The sequence below is a fragment of the Zingiber officinale genome, chromosome 3A (genome assembly GCF_018446385.1).
Source record: "Zingiber officinale cultivar Zhangliang chromosome 3A, Zo_v1.1, whole genome shotgun sequence".
NCBI classification, from domain to species: Eukaryota; Viridiplantae; Streptophyta; class Magnoliopsida; order Zingiberales; family Zingiberaceae; genus Zingiber; species Zingiber officinale.
In genome coordinates, this window is record NC_055990.1 from 41,936,240 (window position 1) to 41,942,239 (window position 6,000).

The following is a 6,000-nucleotide window of genomic DNA, read 5'->3' on the forward strand; positions in this document are numbered from 1 at the left end:
CATAATGAGCGAGTTAAATTTTTGCACGCACAATTACCTCTTTTTGGAACTTACTGAATAAAAATCTTGGACAAGAATCAAATTATGCAAATAATTAAAAAAAACGTCTTTTTTTCTTAATAGACATACAAAAAAATCTATATTTTATATCCAAAATATCATTCACTTCAACATTATTATTACAGCTACTCAATAGCTACTCCTATTTTTAAAGTTACAAAATAGCTGTTAGTATTAGGATCCGTTCAAGTTAAACGGGATAAATAGCTCTAATTACTTTTCGTCTTTCAATCTTGTGCTTGTCGTTTGAATATATAGTAAAAATCTTGATTCAAACTTGATTCCACATGTATTCTCTGGGATTTTCACTATTAGCATTCACTTCTTAGCGACTAATCCAAAGTATAATTTTAGTGATCTCCTTCCATTATAAACTTCTTCTTTTTGGATATCTCTCAGAGGTGGAGTAGTCTTTTACAAAAACACGATAATAGAACAAGAAATAAGAATCCAAATATTAATAAGAGTAGCTATTGAGCAGCTTTTTGGATATCTCTCAGCTTATCTTGAACAATTCCGTAGAGTAGTCTTTTTGTAAAGTGAAAATGACTTTACAATGAAAATCTTGGCTTGCTTTTTAGTTGTTTTGGATTGTCTTTTGATAGTGAGAAATGTAATAGCACTTTATCTCCAAACATTCAAGAATTGACACTGAGAATCCTCTTCGAAATTCTCTTTATAAGGCTATTGTTCACATAGACGGAGCCACCCTGGGACTAGGGTGGGCTCCAGCCCTACCAATTTTAAGAAAATAAAACTAAAAAAAAATCAACCCCATAATTTTCTTTTAATTGTTTTTCCATTCTTGACGCATGTGCTTTTTATTAAACCAAAATTTAGATTTGGTTTAATTAAAATTTCAAAACACACGTCACTTTATTAGGAATTTTAATTAAATTAAAAAAAATTCGCGATCATTCGCCTCCAAACCCCACGCACATTGTTGTCGTATACCAAACACCATGAGCTGGACGCTCTCCTTTTCCTATCGTACGCACCTTCACCACATGACGCCCCTCCCTTTTTCCTTGTTCTTCCTTAAAGTCGCAGAGCCACATGTGTGAAAGATTTTAGTTTTGATCCTCTTTTTCTGTCACTAAGTTCGAGTAGATTTGTTCATTTTTAGAATGGATTTCCTTCTATCTCCTTTCTGAGCAGCATAATCTCTCAATTTCTTGAAGATCTTTACATTATCATTCACATGATATTTTATATTCATGTCCTGTATAAGCGTTCGGTAGTGTCTCGACGAGTACAACTGCGACATCCCTTCTCTCGAATAGCACACGATATCAGTGCGACCATCGTTGCAGGTTTATATCTCGATGATCAGCCCCATGTAAATTTAGATTCTGGCTACACCCTTGATTGTTCAAACTAATTTTTACCTACCAATCGATTAGTAGACTTCACCAATCGATTGTCATCAAATTCGATCGTTTAAACCTACATAACATGTATTTTTTACCTTGTCAATCGATTGGTGGTTGCTTCCCATTAATCAGGCCAATCGATTCTATAACATTATATTAACTGCTATAGTGTATCTATTGTTCCAATCGATTGAATCACCAATTGATTGGTATGAGTAAAAATATAGATCTATGGATAAGCTCTGTTTCGCACCAAAAATCATCTCGTTTTGATATCCGAGTCAAAAGTTATGGCCTTCGGAAGTTTGTTCTATCGGAACTTCCTCATTGCCTAGCATCTGGTCAACCTTGATTTGTCGCGACTTCACACCTCGTCACTAAGTGTCCAATCACCCGTAACCCACTTAGACCTTCCGTCCTGTGTCAAGTGTCTGATCCTCCATGATCCACTTGAACCTTCCATCTTATGCTAAGTGTTTAGTCCTACATAACCCTACTTGAACTTCCCTCTTGCCAACTCTCTGTTAGACTTCCGATCACCAAATGTTCGGTCAACCTTGTCTGATCACTTGTGACTACTTAGACCTTCTATCTTGTGCCAAGTGTCTGATCCTTCATGATTTACTTGGACTTTCCGTCTAGTGCCAAGTATCTAGTCCTCCATGCACTACAAAAATGCCTGCAATTACTGACGGGATTACCGACGGAATTAAATACAGTCGGTGATTTCCGACTAAATTAAATTCAGTCGGAAGTTGTCGACTGAGTTTAATTTAGTCGACAACTTCCGATGGAATTAACAATTTGGTCGATAATTATCGACTGATACGTTAAATCAGTCGGTAATCCCCGACAGCATTTAATTTCGTCAGAAAATCGCGTGACCGGTCAAGATCCGGGTTAGTCCGGATTAGCAGGTTTCAGATATTACCGACTGAATTATTAATTCTGTCGGTAAATACCTCCGGTTAACGGGTATAAGCCAACGGGTTTTTAATTTAACCGGGTGTGGGTGGAAAATTTACCAACGGAATGAACTTTCCGTCGGTATACCGACGGAAACCTACCGACGGAACTGTAATTTCATCGGTAACGTAGATTAGAATTAGGGCACCGGACCCCTTCCTTCTGGTCATTCTCAACTATTAGCTACTGCAAGGTTATTGAATATGAAAGCAGAACATCATTTTTTAGAAAGATGTTACGATGACATTTGTCAATTGATGTCAGAGTTGCTCCCTACTGATAACATAATGACTAATAGCTTCTATGAAACAAAGAAATTGATCAGAGGTTTAGGTTTGCCTGTAGAGAAGATTGATTGTTGTATAAACAACTGCATGATATTTTGGAATGAAGATAATGATTTGAATGAATGTAAAATATGTACTCACCCTGGTTTTAAGCATCATACCCGCATACCAGGGAAGAAGAGGAAAAATATTGCTTGGAAAGTGATGTATTATTTTCCGTTAACTGCTAGACTTCAACGCTTATATGCATCTGCAACTACAGCTGGCCACATGTTGTGGCATCATGAGCATGAGCACGAAGTAGTCCCCAGGGCGTAGCACAGATGGGGAGTGCATGGTTCTGTGGCTGAAAGGTCCAGGGGTCGATCCTTGGGGTGTCACTGCCTGGGGTTAACGTCTCCGCTATACACTTTCCACCTGTGTACCTGCATTTACCTCCCTCCATATCCGTGGGACCAACTCTAGGGGGGCCGCTGATGTGGCGGTTCCACATGAGCATGAGCACGAAGTAGGTATAATGTGTCATCCTTGTGATTCTCCTGCATGAAAACATCTTGATATTGTGTTTCCCTCCTTTACAATGGAACCACGTAATGTGAGATTAAAACTTTCTGCAGATGGATTTCAACCATTTGGTCAGTCAGGACAACAATATTCATATTGGTTAGTTATATTAACACCGTACAATTTACCGCTATGGATGTGCATGAAAGATGAATTTATGTTCCTTACCGTGCTTATTCCTGGTCCAACCAATCCAAAAGATAAGATAAATGTTTTCTTACAACCTCTAATTGCCGAGTTGAATGAATTATGGAATGTAGGGTCGGTGACTTATGATATTGCAAGTAAAACTAATTTTACATTGCATGCTGCCTTATTATGGACGATCAATGAATGTTGTTGGGATGGAGCACGGCTGGTAAATTAGCATGCCCATATTGCATGACAGAGTCCGATGCATTTTCATTACCTTGTAGTGGGAAGGTATCTTGATTTGATAATCATCGTAAATTTCTACTACTGGATCACCCTTTTAGGCGAAATAAGAAAAATTTTCTAAAGAATATTGTAGTCAGAAAACCTCCCCTAGCAGTCCATGCTTCGGGTGAAGAAATCATTGAACAAATAGATAGTTATGGATTTCTCCCAGTATCTCAGCCTAATTCTGATGAGATAAATAAACATCTTGTTAGGATGTGCAAGTGTGGTTGGAAGAAAAGGAACATATTCTGGGAGCTGCCTTATTGGAAGTATCTACTCATTCGACACAATATAGATGTGATGCATGTTGAAAAAAATTTCTTTGATAATATCTTCGACACTGTGATGAATGTACCTGGAAGAACTAAGGACACTGCAAAATCACGTGAGGAATTAAAAGAACTAGTCAATAGACCAGAGTTGCATCAGAATGAAACAACCAATAAGTTTCCAAAAGCTCGTTATACATTGGACAAAGATGGTAAACAAGCTTTATGTAGTTGGTTAAAAGAAATCAAATTTCCAAATGGATATGCTTCGAATATGGCTCGATGCGTTGACATGAACAAATTAAAGATGTTTGGAATGAAGAGTCATGACTGTCATGTGTTCATGCAAAGACTTATTCCAATAGTTTTTCAAGATTTACTTCCCAATAATGTTTGGTAAGCACTTACAGAGTTGAGTCTTTTTTTCAGAGATTTAACAGCGAGATGTATTATGACGGTCGATATGATTCAGCTAGAGACTGATATTCCTCTCATACTTTGTAAGTTGGAGCGCATATTTCCACCTAGTTTTTTTTATTCAATGGAACATCTACCGGTACATTTACCATATAAGACACGAATAGCTGGTCCTGTGCAGTACAGATGGATGTATCCATTTGAAAGGTTGTTGAGAAAATTAAAAAATAATGTTCGTAATAAAGCAAGAGTTGAAGGGTCAATATGTAATGCTTATCTAGTTGAGGAAGCATCTTTTTTCTGCTCTTATTATTTTGTTGATAATGTTAAAACCAGACATCGCAAATGCCCTAGAAATTTCGATGATACTCAGAATATATACCCATCGATGCTTTCTATTTTCAAATTTTCTGATAAATCAATGGGGGCATCTATTTCTAGATGGTTAACTCAACAAGAATACCATGCTGCAAGAACATACATACTCTTAAACTGTGATGAGATCAAACCATACATAAAGTAAGTTAACTTCTTTAATCAAGCTTTTATTTTGTTGTACTTATTTGCTTGATATCCTAATTTTCTTATAATTACCTTCTTTCAAAGCTTGTATGAACAACAATTATATCTACAAAATCCATCAATGATTGCAAATGAGGTTGCTGAAAAGTTAGAGACCGAATTTGCATTATGGTTTCAAATATACGTGAGTTAGAGATATTTTCATAATTCTTTATTAAATTAAGTTCGGTCCTAATTTTTCTCATAACTATTTTGATAGGTGAAAGACCGCAGAATATCTAATGTACAAGATGATAGAATATTGAATCTTGCATCTGGACCCCTTGGCCAAATAATGGTCTATTTGGGTTACTATGTTAATGGTCTCAAATTCCATGTGACACAACGAGATTCATAGAGATTAACTTTTAATTTTGGTGTTTGCGTTAAAGGATCTATCGACACCAATAACACTGAGTTTGATTACTATGGTAGACTTTGTTGGTACGGGAAGCATCCGACGATCAAACCTGAGTTTTGATAATGACAAAGGATTCAAAGTTAAGGTGTGTTGTGATCTAACAAGTTTGTTAAGTGTTTCAGGAAAAGACCTAACTGTGGTTAGGCAAGGTAAAAACCCTAAGGGGTGGTAACCCTAGGTTATAGGGGGTGGTAACCCTATGTGGAAAGTCTTGGTGGGTCGAGTGCTTCAAGCAAAAGTCCTAGGGGGTAACCCTAGGTGGAAAGTCCTGGTGTCGCGAACCAGGTGAAAGACTGGACCAGCCGGGAAGCGGAAGTCCAGCAGAAAGTCTGGAAGCATTGAGCACCGAGCAAAAGTCTAGTCGATCTGAAGGATCGCACTGGCATCAGGTAAATCTCCTGAGTGGAGTAGGTGAGGACGCGTTCCCCGTAGAGGGAACAGTAGGCGTCGGGTCGACCTAGGGTTTCTGGTTGGAAACCTGAAGTCAGACCCGGATAGTCCGGAGACTGTCATTATTATATCTATTATGTTTTATGTGCTAACTTTGTGCTGCAGGGTATATTTGGGATTAATGTATCTTGCATGGACCAAAGTGCAAAGAATAGCCTGGGATGAACAGTAACCGAGGCACCTCCATGGAGCTTGGAGGCACCTCGGGTGCG